This window comes from Oratosquilla oratoria, chromosome 14 (genome assembly GCF_046742065.1).
Source record: "Oratosquilla oratoria isolate Oo_2021 chromosome 14, ASM4674206v1, whole genome shotgun sequence".
In the NCBI taxonomy this organism is placed as follows: domain Eukaryota; kingdom Metazoa; phylum Arthropoda; class Malacostraca; order Stomatopoda; family Squillidae; genus Oratosquilla; species Oratosquilla oratoria.
Window position 1 is genome coordinate 63,033,255 of NC_134790.1, and position 17,500 is coordinate 63,050,754.

A 17,500-nucleotide genomic window follows, 5' to 3' on the forward strand; every position below is an offset into this window, starting at 1 on the left:
CCACAAGAGGGTGGGATGCGGAAAGCAAGTCTACCAACCCGATCAATTTCAACCTGAAAAATAAATGGGTATGACAGATATCAGGAACCAGTTTCCCAAACAAAACAGTATGCAGGATGAATGTTTTTTTATGGTGTATGTTTCACCATTTGCCTTGCATCGGCTTGGAGCAGCAGTGAAATATTTTCACGCCAGGACGCATGGCGTAGTCTCGGCGTGGGACCCCCCACCCCCACCCCTCACCCTGTGCGTGTGCGTATGTGTGTGCGTGTGTGATTCACCACCATGGTCTTGGACCACGTGTTGGACTCATGTTCGACAGTTATTAACCTCCCGGACGAGAGCTCAGAGCTCGTATGACCGATCTATGGGTAATACTGTGACCTTACACGCAAACACACCCTCAACTCCCCGTCCACGAGAGTTGGAATAACACCCCGCAGCGCAGCCATACTGAAATTATTTCAGCCCTGGGCGGGAGTCGAACCCGGACCGCTATAGTGGCAGGCGAGAACTCTAACCACAGCCCAACGAGGTGTGTTGTTTGTACGTGTATGTGTGTGTGTGTGTGTGTGTGTGTGTGTATGTGTGTTCCCCCATTGTGCCGTTAAAGCGCAATTCATATATGATACAATGCTATGGTTCCCATCTCGCCTTGCAGCTTCCACCTGTCTTCAAATAAAGTACCTCCGCAGTTGAGCTATTCCGTGTCGCCACAGTTATCGGAAACAGCAAGTTCCGTGTGGGTTTCCAGTCGTAATTATACCCTCCCCTCGCTCTTCTTTCTTCCAATGTAGCCAATACCAGGGTTTTCAGTTTTTCGCAACAAAGTAAATTTTGACAATGCCCATTGCAGAAAAACGAGAGAGAGAGAGAGAGAGAGAGAGAGAGAGAGAGAGAGAGAGAGAGAGAGAGAGAGAGAGAGAGAGAGAGAGAGAGAGAGAGAGAGAGAGAGAGAGAGAGAGACGCGCGCGCGCACACACAAATCCACGCAGGAGGGAAAACTGTTAGTAAACTGCAATCACGTCGCCCTATCCTGTGGTTTCACATTTTCCATAGACAAAGGGGACGAACAGCTGCGTGGCAAGCCAACTCTATCCGGCTGGGTGGCGAGTTGGGATGGAGGGTGCTCCGTGCGCGTGGGAATGGACTGAAGTATACAGTGCGCATGTCATGTAGGCTACACTACAAGTAAACAAGTTGGTGTGTTTACTACAAACAACATTTGACCTTGTTCCCTTCTCCCTTTCACTTGTCTAGCCTCCTCTCCCAGTTTTTTTCCTTCTCGATCGTTCTTCCCATCACCTCTTTCCCGCTTTTATTCCCCATCCTTCCCAACTTGTTCGAATTAACTCTCTACCCCATACTCCCAAATATCACACCGTCTCCATTTTAAAATGATCTAATCACAATCATACATGCGGGCATACATACAAAACGTGTGTGTATGTGCGCGCATGCGTACATGCACAAAACGTTTGAGCGCATGCGCGTATGTGATAATATGAAGAACTTCCATCCAGGCCGTTTAGAAGGGAAATTCTTTATAACTACATTAGATTAGGTTAGGTTAGTTTAAACGAGAACTTGCTCAGGTCGCTAATTGTCTCTCTGATCACGTGAAGAACACCCACTCAAGATTCATTCATTTGAAGAATTATTCCAAGAGTAGTCAGTGGGTTGGAGTATTCTTCACATGATCGTATGCATGCATGCATGCATATATACACACATATATACACACACACACACACACAGGGCTGAAATTAGTTCAGTATCGCTGCGCTTCGAGTCGTTACTCCAACTCTCGTGGGCGGGGAGTTGTGTGTGTGTGTGCATGTAAGGTCATAGCATTACCCATAGATCGGCCATACGAGCTCTGAGCTCTCTTCCAGGAGGGAAATAGCTGTCGATCACGAGTCCAACACGTGATCCAAAGACCAAGGTGAATCATACTATATATATATATATATATATATATATATATATATATACATATACTGATATATATATATATATATTTATATATATATGTACATATGTATACATATATATATATATATATATATATATATAAATATACATATATATATATGAGCACTCCGCCTCTACTTCCAGTCTTACATGACTTACCACACAACCGGATCCCTGTTCCCAGTCGACCTTCCGGTTTAACTCTTGTTTGGGCCGACGACGACTACGATTTCCAGACACACGTATCGCTCCCCCCCTTCCAATCTTCCCCTAAGGGTCTGTTATTCTTACTCTTTGAGCTAATCCACCACTTTGTTTCACAATGAAAGTAGATGGAATCGTTGTTTTACAACTCCAACTATCCACGGATACCTCATCTCATTCTGTTCTTTTCCTTCTCTCGTTTCCGGCATTTTTCCGTCCCTCCCTCTCAACCATCCTCAGCTTAGTGAAGTACCACCAAATTACTTCCGTCCTGTTCTGAAAAAGAGAGAGAAAGAGGGGGAGAGGGGGAGAGGGAGAGAGAGAGAGAGAGAGAGAGAGAGAGAGAGAGAGAGAGAGAGAGAGAGAGAGAGAGAGAGAGAGAGAGAGAGAGAGAGAGAGAGAGAGAGAGTAATTCACCATGGTCTTGGATTACGTGTTGGACTCGTGTGTGTGTGTGTGTGTGTGTGTGTGTGTGTGTGTGTGTGTGTGTGTGTGTGTGTGTGTGTGTGTGTGTGTGTGTGTGTGTGTGTGTGTGTGTGTGTGTGTGTGTGTGTGTGTGTGTGTGTGTGTGTGTGTATGTGTGTGTGTTTTTTGTGGGGTTCCTTAATGTACTTAATCACACTTTTCATCATAATTCTCTCATTGCCTCATCGCAATTATCTTCTGGTTCAGTTTCTTCCATTTTCATTTCATAGACTTAGACGAACGACCTACTTACCAGTCAAAAAGTTATATATGCACATAAAATCATAGTGTTCGTACATTACCACATTTCAGAAAACTGTCACCTTCCGCACCTCACCAGATTAAAGTTAATTTTCTTTTACTATTATTTCTTTTCCCGTAGCCTTCTATTATCCGTTGCATTTTTATATTCAGGATTTACCAATAAGTCTCCCAGATTATTATTATTTTTTTATTTAGATGGATATTGTTTCTTGACATGTTCCTATTTCATTTAATGAATAAAATAACTCTTAAACTCTCCCCTTCCAAGGCCAATCAAGTCACATCTTGTGCGATCTGGAAATGTCACAGAAGTATAATACAATATATTGGCACGCTTAATGTAATGCACACAACACGAAAAGAAAAACTAAGAACAGGCGAAGAGCCGCCCAATCAACGAAACTTGAGAATTAATTCTCATCTGTTCCAGTGTAATTGTTACTAATGATTGACTGCTACCTGCCTTGTCACAGGCAAGGTGGTAACCAAACGATTCCCGGCACAATCTCTTCGCCAATATTATTATTATCACCATTATATAATTGCCATTATTATCACCATCATTCTTAAAACAAATTCTTAAGGAAAGATGTCTGTTCCCACACAATCTGACTAAGGTGCGATCTTTCTTTCCCTTTCAGACCGACATTTTACGCGCCATCCTCGTCACATGTCCACCTCTGACGCTAGACTGAAAAACGCAACGGAAGTGGTGCAATTTAGTACATTTCTGTGGTCAGCCCAAACGTCAGCAGAAATATCCATGTAAATTTGAATAAAAATTGACGGGAAAATTCTGGGCAATAAATGAATATGACAATGAGAGTCGAAATTTGCGAACAAAGCAAGTAAAAATTCATCGCCTTGGAACTACCGTCGTTATGCATCCAATGTTGCCATTTCATCATCAAATTCGCATGAATTTCTGGGTTAACGCTCAATGATAGAATCACGTTGTCAGTGAAATGTACATATCACCGAGATGAAAGAGAGAAAAATTACTTTATAATTCTAGTAATTACTAAAAATATATATATTCAACAGCATTTGATATGTAAAATCCGCTAAGTCTATTTTCGGGACGGTACATCACGTTCAATAACCGTCTCGTCAGTGACTGAATAATTATAATACAATTAATCATTACTTCATCGCTTGCAAAACTGTTTCCAAATGACCTCGACATCACCTTCCTTGACATACTCCAAACTCAAAAAAGAAAAAAAAAAGTGAATAAGTGAGATAGAAAAAACACGAACGTTAGTTCCACACATGATCGACTGCCTTTCAACGAGCCGAAATGTCAGACTTTGTGTTTCACTCGAAATTTACCTTTTATACACCCCAGCAGAAGGAAACAAGTCGAGCATGAAATCTCAAAGCCTCTTGATGACGAGACATCACTCTATTCACGATCGAGAGCAAAATCTACACTGACGAAAACGGTATTTTATAAAATATAACAAATTGTAGCTAATTTGCAATTAAATTTTGAAACACTTTAAAGTTTCTTTAACAATATGTTATATATATATATATATATATATGTACGTATATACTGTATATATGTGTACTTATATACTGTATATATATATATATATATATATATATATATATATATATATATATATATATATATATATATATATCAAATCAGCTAAAGTCCAATGCTGAACAAGGGCCTCCTTCATAGCATTCCATAATCCACACGACCGCGCCAACCTCTACCACGTCACTCCTGCAAACTTCTCAGTCTCGTCTCTCCACCTTCTGTCTGGTCTCCCTCTTCCACGCTTCCTATCTCGCGGCGTCCACTCAGTAACACACTCTCTAACCCTGACCTGTGCGTGCATAATCACGAAGCCAAGACACTAGAAACCGAGCTACGTGCGATGGTACAAAACGACTGTACGGGTCCCCGACCACACTACACGTACCTACAGAAGACGTATTCTCATTTTCATCCAATCCCCATATTAGGCGAACCCTCCGACAAGTTGTGTATGTTTAAGGCATATTGAACATTTTAGGAGCTGTGCCAAGGGATTCGAACCCTGACCTGTGCGTGCATAATCACGAAGCCAAGACGCTAGCAACGCTACGTGCGATGATACAAAAGGACTGTACAAGTCCCCGACCACACTTCACGTACAGTCCTTTTGTACCATCGCACGTAGCTCGGTTGCTAGCGTCTTGGCTTCGTTATTTTGCACGCACAGGTCAGGGTTCGAATCCCTTGGCAGAGCTTCTGAAATGTTCAATCTGTCTTAAACATACACTTGTCGGAGGGCTCGCCTAATATGGGGATTGGATGAAAATGAGACTACGTCTTCTATAGGTACGTGTAGTGTGGTCGGGGACTTGTACAGTCGTTTTGTACCATCGCACGTAGCTCGGTTGCTAGCGTCTTGGCTTCGTGATTATGCACGCACAGGTCAGGGTTCGAATCCCTTGGCAGAGCTTCTAAAATGTTCAATCTGTCTTAAACCTACAAAACAATATATATATATAGGTATATATATATATATATATATATATATATATATATATATATATATATATGTATATATATATATATCACAACTAACACGACAGTTGGACGAGAGTTGAGTAAGCGAAACTATATATTTCGATTGCTAACTGCAATCCTCTTCTGTAGATAGCAACCTCTTACAAAGGAAAGGGAACTTGGAAACGAATAAATGTCACTACCCTAACCCTTATATGACCTAAGGATGACATGAGGTCGGGTCAGGAGGAGGGGGAGGAAACTTGTTGACAATATGTTTGGTAATGAATAATCCTGATATTATATTATGGGGTCCATAATATGTAAAGTACCAAAGAAAGGCGACAAGTCAGAATGCAAAAATTGGAGAGGAATATCCTTATTATCACATGTGGAGAAGATATATGAAAGAATACTTGAAAGAAGGTTAAGAGCGACGGTAGAAGAAAAATTAGAGGAGGGACAGTATGGATTTAGACCTGAGAGAGGTACAACAGATGCAATTTTCTCCTTGAAAATGCTGATGGAGAAGAGATGGGAATGGGATCAACCAGTGTGTATAGCTTTTGTTGACTTAGAAAAAGCCTTTGACAGGCTACCAAGGTAGATGATTTGGGATACATTGGAAGACCCTATATATGGTGTAGATAGATTACTTGTTAGAGCAATCAAAAGTCTATATAGTAAATGTACCAGCGCTGTAAGAACACAAACTCGCGAGGATAACTGGTTTGATGTAAATTCTGGAGTAAGACAAGGTGGGGTTATATCCCCATTGCTTTTTGTACTTTTTATGGACAAATGTATGAAAAATTTGAGATCTGGAGAGGAAGTTATTACATTGGCATACGCAGATGATATTGCACTGGTTGCAAACAACCCCATTGAACTTCAAAATGCATTAACTGCTTGGAACAGTGCATTGAAAAGAGTGAAAATGAAAATAAACACAAATAAAACAGAAGTAATGATGGTCGCAAGGCAAAAAGAAGAGATAGAAATATGGTTGGAAGGCGAAAAACTGAAATTAGTTGAAGAATTTAAATACCTAGGAGTAAAGATAGATGAAAGGTGTCAAATGGAAAAAGAAATATCAAATAGAATACAGTGCCATACAAATAATTTAAGAACACTATATCCATTGATGCGAGAAAAACTTATACCCAAGCAGGTTAAGATAACAATTTACAAAAATATTTTAAGATCAGTTCTAACATATGGGTCAGAAACATGGACATTGACAGAAAGGCTGAAAAGTAAGATACAAGCAGCAGAGATGAGTACTGCGAATAATAAAAGGTGTAACAAGGTGTGACAGAATAAGAAATGAAGAAATAAGAAGAGAGCTGGAAATAGAGCCAATATTAGAATATGTAGAGAAAAGCCAATTAAGATGGTTTGGCCACGTCATGAGGATGAATGAGCATCAGTACCCATTAAAATACTACCAGTGGCAGCCACAAGGAAAGCGTCCAACAGGAAGACCCAGGAAGAGATGGAGAGACGGTATCAGACAAGCCATAGAGTCAAGAGGAAGAACTATGGAAGAGGTGGAGAGTGTGCAGCTGTATGCTGATAGGGACTTGTGGAGGGACTTCGTGAGGCATCATCGCTGACAGGGCATCGCCCTACCTGGTGTATGGTGGTGGTGGTGGTGACCCTTGGAAATATTCATCTTGGGCAAATATTTAATTAATGTGGATTCCACCATTTTCCCTCTGAACCCACAGCCTGATTTATAAATAAGGTCAGATTTTTCCCAGTCCATCCGGTGATTAAATTTATTTACGTGTTGAAACACGCTGAACTTTCTTGACCATACTTGATCGACCTCTTGTGTTCATTCAATCTTGACCTTAGGTCTCTTCCCGTCCGGCCTATGTATGAAAGGTTACAATCTTTACATGGAAGGGAGTAAACACCTGGGATATGATCTTCTATAACCCCTGGTGAAATTAACAACTTTATCAATAGTATTAGGGTAATTATGAATTAAATTTACCTTCTCTTTGGGAAGAAATTTGGACGAATGAGTAATGGACTCTGAAAAGGGGATTGAAAAATCTAGTTCTGGCTTGGCTGAGGGCCTTATCCAGAAACCACTGAGGATAAGCTAATTTTGTTAATTGGGACCTGATGGAAATTAATTCATGTTCTAAAAATTGGGGGCTACAAATCTTGAAGGCTCGGAGAAAAAGACCCGAAGCTACACTTCTTTTAATGTGATCTGGGTGATGACTAAAGAAGTGAAGATAACTTCCTGAATGGGCGTTCTTTCTGAAAACAGTGAAGGCAAGCTTATTCCCATTCCTCATGATTAAGGTGTCCAAAAGGGGGATTTTGTCTTTTTTTTTCCCATTCTACTTTGAACTTTATATTAGTTGTTAAATGGATGGAGGGAGTTCAGCTCCAGCTGTCAAGCCTTGTTGCTGAAGTGGTCTTTTGCTGCATTGCATCTGAAACAAGCAGTGTGGCGGGGAAAGAACAGACCCTTCATCCACGAGGTGCTAAAATGGGTAAGGTGGGAACGACTTTTTGGATACGTGTGGGACAGGTGTATACTCTGACTTGTCCTACCTTCTTGATGATGATATGGTTTAACGTCACACACTCCCCTCTATCGGGAGGCTAGGACGGTGCCCCTCACAGAGGGCTTTGTAGCGTGGAATTTAATGAACCATGCCCTTGGTTCAACCTCGCCGGTGGCAGGATTCGAACCTCCCTCACCTCGACCTTCGCCGCAAGTAACGACACCCTAACCCGATCAGCCAGCGAGCTTCCTACCATCTTACAAGAGGGAAAAGGCCTTTTGTCATATGTACAGAAATATTTTTTTCTTTTAATTTCCCAACAATAAACCACGATTTTCAAGATGAGCGTTCAGTGCTTTATTATCAATCTTGTCACGAATTCCACCACAGACAAAGGTTACCTCTTACGTGTCCGACCTTAGCCAAAACAAAGTAATTAAAATGTTCTAAACTCATCAGACTTCCGCTTAGGTGAAGTCTTTCAGAATTCTAAGACTTCCTGAATACTCCGAACGAGCATGCACGAGGCATACAAATCGAGTAAACTGCTTCGTCTTTACACCTACGTACACACACATGTATACATGGAAATGTATGTATTAATACGATAAACCAAGAGAACACCAACATTAATTCATTTTTCTCCGTTCTGAGAAACTGTTGAACAATCATGAAGCGAGGCATTGTTCTTTTCAATCTTCTCCTCGAGTGTGTGTTTAATTTGGGAGTTAAGCTGCCTGCTTTTCCTCGAGTGCGTATCATACACCTACGAATAAATTGTGCACCCAACACACGCACGCACGCACGCACACACACACACACAGTTATGTCTCGCTGATTCGACTCGGGTTCATGAGTCTGGTTTCGCCCTGGGGCACCCCCTAAGTATTCATGGTTGCAACGGTGCCTCATGCAGTGGCTGGCTATCCAGGAGAGGCTGAATACGTTGTCCACCTAGAACAGCTATCATCACGCCAATTTGAGATAAAAGAAAAAATCCTAAATTATATTCACATGACCCTGTACTCTGTTCGATGGCAAATCATGGATATGGTATTGTCTCCTTTTGCAACGAACGTCATCATTTTGCAAAATCAGTTCTGTGATAACAAAACATTTCACCATCAAACCAAGGACATAGGCTACCAGCAATAATCCTCTGCCTTGTTGAAAGTCACAAAAATATAGAAAAAAGAGCATATACTCACCGACGAAACTGATCTGAAATAAAAATGACTACTGACAACCCTACATTTACTTACATTGCCCTAGATATCCGACCAGCCAGCATATAGGGCACAGGTGGCAACCTCCGTCACGTCTAAACACACATATGGAAATCAAACGATGGCGCGCACATGCACGCTAGATATCCCAAGGTAAACGACGATGTCGTAACCACGAACCTTTTTTTTTCTGCAAGGACAGGTTGTCTACCCATACGTAACACCTAGCTTGTGGGGTGCCCGGTTTTTCTCAGCCAGCATACTCAATTTACTTGATGAAAGAGAGAGAGAGAGAGAGAGAGAGAGAGAGAGAGAGAGAGAGAGAGAGAGAGAGAATAGGGAGGGAGAGAGAGAGGGGGAAGGGGGAGAGAGAGAGAGAGAGAGAGAGAGAGAGAGAGAGAGAGAGAGGGGGGAGGGACAGGGAAGGAGATGGAAAGAGACGGAGGGAAAGAGAGGGGGGAGGGAGAGGGAGAGAGAGAGAGAAGAAGGGAGAGAGGGAGAGGGTGGGAGGAAGGGAGGGAGGGAGAGGGAGAAGGAATGAGATGGAGAGGGGGAGAGAGAGAAGAGAGAGGGAGAAGGAATGAGATGGAGAGGGGGGTGAGAGAGAGAGGGAAGGAGGGAGAGAGGGAGAGGGTGGGAGGGAGGGAGGGAGAGAGAGAAGAGAGAGGGAGAGGGAATGAGAGGGAGAGGGGGAGAGAGAGGGAAGGAGGGAGAGGGGGAGAGAGAGAGGGAAGGAGGGAGAGGGGGAGAGAGAGAGGGAAGGAGGGAGAGAGGGAAAGAGCGAGAGGGAATGAGAGGGAGAGAGAGGGAGGGAGAGAAATTGATTGACATTCAAATTAGATAAGAACAAATGCGACAGTAATGTTACTGTTATAAATAAAGGGGTCATAGAATGGCAGGTTACCCAGCTAAATTCATACTTCATAATACTATTGTACACTAGTCATAAAAAGCACCTGAGTGACTATGGAACAGCGATTTTTTTTTCCAAAAGACGCAGGAACAGATATTCATTGCAGTTATTTAGTGTACGCGTTAAGAAATTGTTCTGTAATCATGGTTTCTTACCCAACGTTAACAAAGTATTTTCCAAAATTCTTTCAAACAGACCATTTGAAGTTTTTGATGGAAACCAGCCAAAAGGTGTGGCAGGTTTTTGAGGGGACGACTATGGACCCCCAACAGACAATTAATCATCTAATTGAGAAAGCGACAGAAGATAATAAACCTTTGTACTCAAGGAGGCCTTTAAAAGGACTCTACTAGAGTCATGACAGACGATTTATGGTGGAAGGAAACGTATGAGAAATCTAGTGTTGTTCCTACACTACGTTTTAGCGCAGCCTGTTGATGGTTGCCAAACTAAAACACAGGAATGAAGTACTGAAACTTTCTCATACGTCTCCTTCCACCATAATCCACACACAAGGGTTCTGCAGAATATCTATGCGAAAAATACTGGTGTAATTTGAGGATATGAAGATAGAGAGAAAATCCAAGATAGAGAAACTGGTTCGGCAAGGCGATACAATTTCACTCGAGCTATTTACTTGCCTGGAAGAGGTTTTCAGAGTTAAGTTGAGAAGGGAAAGCTCTGAACATTAATGGGGATATCATCTTAATCACCTAGGATTTGCGAATAATTTTTTCTCATTCCAGCAGCAGCAGAAGATTTGCATGATATGATCATTGATCTCAGTGTTTAATACTAAAGTTCAAAGTAAAACAATTATCGATCGTAAAAATCTTGAATTTTTTTTACAGGTTAAAGACCATGTAAATTAAATTAAAAGGCGTATCACAATTGGCGAAATTTTTTTACATGTTAAAGACCATGTAAATTAAATTAAAAGGCGTATCACAATTTGCTGGAATACGTATGGTAAATAAACAATACGAGAGATCTACATTTATATCTAAAACACACATTTTACACAATATGCCAGCCAGGATCCATGGGTACAAGACACAGAAACTGACGAAGGCGATGGAACCAAACCTAAGCAGTGAACAGAAATTACAAGAACATAAGAACCAATGGAAAGGACAATAATGGGAATCACTCCGAAGAACAGGAAGAGGGCAAGTTGGGTACGAAGGTAGACTGGAGTAAAAGGTAATGTGGCAGCTACAAAGCAGTTGAAATTGAACTATGCAAGGAAGGCAGCAAGGAGGAAGGGAACAAGATGGCAGCTTTAGAGGTTTTGTCTGGACACTTGTCTATTCCATACAGCTCAGAGGGCGCCAGTGCTACAGTGGAGGAGTTACCAGCTACTGGTCTTCGCGAATAATAAAAAGGAGGGAAATGATTGAAAAAAACAAAACATCATTTAAGTGTGGAAGACGTCTTCGAAAGCGCCCTGAACGTTCTGTAAGAAAAACGGGCTGACCCAGCACCATCCAGTCGAACACCCGGCCACGACCAGGGCAGTCGCGCCGACTCGACAGCTGCTGCGTTATGAATCACGCATAAACAGAACAGGACTCGGTACATGACTGCATGACACTTCCTTCAAACTGCACGCAGCATGAGTCCCTCCCGCTCAGCCTCCCGACGCTGTTACAGCCATTCAACACCGCCCTTGTTACTTGGCGCGGATGATGAGATGATGGAGACGTGGGGGGGGGGGTGATGATGCCGATATCCCCAGCTGAAGAGTCTTCAGATTATCTGATGTCCTTGCCAACAATCCTCTTCGACCCAGTCCGGTGTCCTCTTTATAAATGATGTTCAGGCAGTTACTCATCAGCTCCAGTGTTGCTAACTCTGGGTAGCAACAACGGGCGAGTCACGTGTTTACTTTATCATCACCAGTAATGCTGTATAGTTCAGCTGTTGACTGCTGTACACAACCAGTAGCCGATCTCCCCTTTTCACATTCATATTGTAATAATAACTGTCATTACAACCATTCTCATGATCATCGTAGATGTGTACAGTCACCCATGTCCTCCAGGACGCTCCAGTCATCAAAGGATTACAACGGCGGAGCATGCCGACATGAGACCTTTTGGTCCATATCTAGGTCAGGCAAGGGCCCCACCATGGAAGGAACACGCTCGCCCCTTCCGTAACAGCGGGCCCTCTCTACTTCCTGTCACCACAAGGCTATTTCACACTCATCTTGTCACCCCTGGACACCGAAGGGTTATGATCTCCATTAACCCCTTCCATACCAGCTGGTCATTTTCACAATTCTCTCTGATACTAGGCTATTTTATTTATATTCGCGGCAATCCCCAAGAAGAGGAGTTAACCCCCGTCATTGCGTAATTATGGCCGAACTTTACTCCGTCAGTACGGCGTCACCTTCTACAGTTTCTTCTGACTAACCATCGAAATGTTTGTTCACCTGAGGGAGGAGTCATCGTTAAATATACGTTTGATTCCCTTCCTTGGTTCTGTCTTCTAACTCCGCGTCACTCGGGTCAGGATGTCTGTGACTCACCATCGCCTCCTTTTCCTGTCGTCCGGTCAGATCCGTGAACGGGTAACAGCGACATGACATCACCGCTGGGCCGCCGCTGCTGTGTGACGCAGTTGGTCGCCGTGACCTGTGTGCTGCCAATAGTCTCGACTTTTTTTTTTTTTTTTTTTTTTGCGAACTGCGGAGATGGAAGTGGGATTTTGGGAGTTTATATTCCAAGGTTGCATCCATCGTTTATACACGGAAATGATAATAATAAAAGTCTTCATTAATATTGGACTGAATATACAAAGTGAATGTGAACAAGAGAGAGAGAGAGAGCGAGAGAAAGCGAGAAAGAGAAGGAGGGGAGAGAGAGAGAGAGAGTGAGAGAAAGAGAGAGAGAGAGAGAGAGAGAGAGAGCGAGAGAAAGCGAGAAAGAGAAGGAGGGGAGAGAGAGAGAGAGAGTGAGAGAAAGAGAGATACACACACGCAAATACCAGGGTGTTCCGTACACACCCCAGCATACACACTGCCTGATTGCTGATACTGTACACCATTCATATACACATGTATATCTTTTTTTTTTACGGCCAAGACCTCTCCAAGGCCACTCGTGCCCCCCACATCCCCTCTAATTGCATCTTAAGATGTATTTTTTTCATTCTAATTTGGATGAAGCAATGGACTCTGAATTCCTACTACAGTTGATCAATGAAGCTCATAACATGGATGATAATGGTATTTGAAAAATCACGAACATTTTCCCATAAAGAACAAGACTTGGTGCAAGGCTTGTGAATGCTTGGCTCCAGCGTCGTTAGAGCAGGACCCAGATCTCCTTTTTCATTGATGTCGAGGCTTCAAACCTTCGATAGCAGAGATAACCCAAATGAAGCTGGACTTAACCAAGTAGGATATTAGAAAAGCAAATAAGAACAACTTCACATCCTTCCAGACTTGTGGGTACATCTGTTGGGCCACCACCGAACAGAAATAAGGGTTTAATGATTGCTCGCCCTCTAGAAAAATGATCACGAAATTTTTCCATTCATAGGGAAAAAAAAGGTTCACTTCGAGGCAATGTTAGTGCACCAATTTGCCCTATAGAATTTGTTTCCCGTTCCCTCTTCCTGTAGGCCTCCTATTTTTCCTCATCTTATCCTGCGGCACCCTGGAATTTCCTCATAGGCGCAAGGGGAGGGAGGCATATGGCCTTGTAATCTGTTTGAGGATCGAGAGGTAAAAAATGGGTGTTCGCCTAACGGTCAGTTCTTTACGAGACACGAAATACTGCAGAGATCACATATTGCATTGATCACTTCACTGTCGAAAGCGAGATCTGATTTCTAATCTAGGTGTTACCTTATGATTTTATTCAATCGTGGGAGACCTCGAATAGTGTGAGGGTTTGAATATCGATTAACTCGTTCATTAAAATCAACTTTAAAAAATTATTCTGTCTGCCGACAGCCGATTTCATTTAACCGAGGTAAATCTCTAACAGTTGATGGGTTCATCTTGGCAATAAGCATTGGAATCAAGAGTGCAAATTAGTTTCTTCTTAAACGTATATTCATAACCTGCTAACTTCACGTTAAGAACTAGACAAAGTCATATGTACGTTTTTTGTTTTATGGCCTAAGTCTCACGAAGACTCAAGAATATTCTTGATTTAAAGCCATCTGTACTTGGCGGTATTTTTCTTATTCCGACTGCTACCAAACTATTCTATTCATTTCCGTGGCATGGCCCCAGTGAAGTGGTTGTGACCAATCGATCAACCCTTCCACTGTGATTGACAATTTTATATCTTATTGCTGACTGCTGCCAGGTTATTCTATTCATTTCTACGTGGCACCCCGACTCTTTGGGAGCAAAGTCGTCGTCGATTACAGACTGTCCCGAATACGTCAAGTAGTCTCGCGCGGGAAACAAAACCAGCCCGACACCAACACTATAGCAAAAAAATAAATAAATATATAAATAAAATAAAATTAAAAATAAAAAACAAATAAATAAATTAAAAATAAAAAAGTATATATACACACACACGTGGCTGAAGGCTACAAGTTGATTGTGCATTACATCCAAATACCGTAGAGATTAAACTAACACTCCTGGAAAGTCATTGGTAAATGGAGGTACTTCGTCAGTCTGTGATCTCTGAAATTTAATTATACACGCATAAAATCCAATAAGAAAAAGAGAGGGAGGGAGGGAGGGAGAGAGGAAAACAGATGGACAGGGCGGAGGGAGGGAAAGACACTGATAGAGGGATTCTGCATTACAAGAAAAAGGTCGACATTATGGAAATCATCCAGAATGCTTATCCGTAGTCTACTGAATCAGATTCAGCCATACACAATGCGGCTGTCGCTGTCTCCACTTCTGTTCTGTTGATGCTACGAATATATTTATATATATATATATATATATTATATATAAATATATATATATATATATATATATATATATATATACACATATATATAATTTATTTATTCTATTATTATTTTATTTATTTGTTTATTTATTATTATTATTATTTATTATTATTATTATTATTATTATTTTTTTTTTTTTCAAAATGCGCTCAACCGTTGAATGTATCCATTTTACTACCGTCCCAGTAGTACGCGTGTCACTCGCTCCAGCCCGGGTATCATCAGGCATTTGAAAAGTGAAGTAACTTTGGTAGCGACAGGGTGAACAAAAAACAAGAGAACATTTTCCGTCACGGGTGTCCCACGTTGCTGTACGAGATCTTCTGGTGGAGGAGAAAACAAACCAACGACTAATTTCGGGTACTGAAGATAATCGAAGCAAGTTTCATTTTTCTCGATACAGAAGGCAAAACCATGCAGCTGAATCGAATCGCTTTGTATTAACGAAACAGGTTTAAACTCTTCCTTTTCGCTATAGAGCAATACATCTTATGAAACTCATCTGGCGTCGAGCGGAATAAAAGAAATACCGTTCATTAAGAAATGAAAGAATTATTTAGTTCGTCTTACAGCAGGAAAAACATCGGGGTCTTGTCTTTCATCGATTCCCTGGCCTGACCGGCAATTCTAGTCAGCTGATGGAATCTCTCTGTCACATGACGGTCGATCACGAATTGTACTGTCAATAATATAACTTCCTCACGTCCTAGCTCGGACACCTGCAGTCTTTCAATGAGTAAAGTGATATACACTGTATCCAAGTGGCCAGAGTTCCTCGCGTTACCGTCCACTTACATCGTAGCGGACGCAATGCCACTTTATATAAGAAAACCCGGAGCTTGCAATCGACCCCTTTTATAGTCTTGGCCTGATTTAGGTGGCGTTTGTACGGATGTAACGAATCCATACGTCTCCATTACATAAAGTATATGAAACTCTGTGTGTGTGTGTGTGTGTGTGTGTGTGTGTGTGTGTGTGTGTGTGTGTGTGTGTGTGTGTGTGTGTGTGTGTGATTCACGAAAAACGGCTATTACTCTCTGTGCACGCGCTTGTGTGTCTGTGTGATTTACAGTAGTCTTAGATCACGTGTTGGACTCGTGATCGACAGCTATTTTCCTTCCGAATGAGAGCTCAGAGCTCGTGTATTTATAACCGATTTATAGGCAATGTAGTGACCTTACACTCACACACACATCAATCTACCCATCCACAAGAATTGAAGTAACGATTCTAAGCGTAGGGTGTATGTGTGTGTGTCCGTGTGTGCGTGTGTACACCCTGGTACCTTGATTGACCACGCCCATTATGATATCCTCCCATCTCATGGGCAACAGAATGGTTTTGTTACTGCGGAATCCTGCTATTTCTCACCAGAGAGCCCAGGGGAGACCATCTCGTTCTTAAGGGGAATCAAAGTGCGTCTGTCCATGAACGTCGCCATCCAATTCAGTGGTCGAGGCAACTTTTTGTTGCCGAGATTCTAGCAGACGAGTTGCGAGCCCGAGAGGTGAAACTTCTGTCATCGTCGGCCATAGTTCCCGGGCTCCACAAGCCCCTTGCCCTCGAACCCCCCCCCCCCACACACACACACACAAACCACCAGCGCGTGCGCGCCTGTGAGCACAGCTTGTGCAATTCCTCAAGACATGGGAACACTTCGAAGTCACGTTGGCATTTGTATTCTGGGTCAGACTTTACATTATTGGTATACACAAATGAATGATACATGTATATATGCGTGTGTATATACTCGTGTATATATATATATATATGTATATATATATACATATATATATATACATATATATATATATATATATACATATATATACATATATATATATATATATATATATATATATATATATATATATATGCACAAATTTCACAAGTCACACGTGAATCACAAATATGCAGAGCCCACTAGGAAAAGGAAAAACACACGGAGTCCGAGCGCTTTCGTGATATATTCACATTATCAAAGAGTACAGAAAGATGAGAACAAAAAATGGAGATACAGAGTATAAATAGGACAAGAGAGACATTTACCCTCCTCTCCGAAGCCTGAAAGCTCAGGTTGGGTCACCCGGTGAGGTCATGGAAACATATCATTATTACATTAACTTTTAAAATATGTACATATTTTAAAAGTTAATGTAACATATCATTATTATTATCATTATCATTAATGTAAAATATCATTATTACATTAACTTTTAAAATATGTACATATTTTAAAAGTTAATGTAATAATGATATACTTCCATGACCTCACCGAGTGACCCAACCTGAGCTTTCAGGCTTCGGAGAGGAGGGTAAATGTCTCTCTTGTCCTATTTATACTCTGTATCTCCATTTTTTGTTCTCATCTTTCTGTACTCCTTGATAATGTGAATATATTACGAAAGCGCTCGGACTCCGTGTGTTTTTCCTTTTCCTAGTGGACTCTGCATATATATATATATATATATAT

At 41.6% G+C, this 17,500-nt stretch overlaps 1 protein-coding gene and 1 long non-coding RNA gene across 2 annotated transcripts in view; one reads left to right on the forward strand and one right to left on the reverse strand.

The window, feature by feature from the left end:
- Window positions 1-4,353, forward strand: part of LOC143032898 (uncharacterized) — a 10,392-nt gene extending 6,039 nt beyond the window's left edge. Inside the window, exon 3 of the long non-coding RNA XR_012967148.1 lies at window positions 3,549-4,353. This is a non-coding gene — a long non-coding RNA (uncharacterized LOC143032898). The remainder of the gene's footprint in view (window positions 1-3,548) is intronic.
- Window positions 1-17,500, reverse strand: part of LOC143032896 (uncharacterized) — a 42,348-nt gene that overhangs the window by 14,328 nt on the left and 10,520 nt on the right. The window lies entirely within an intron of this gene.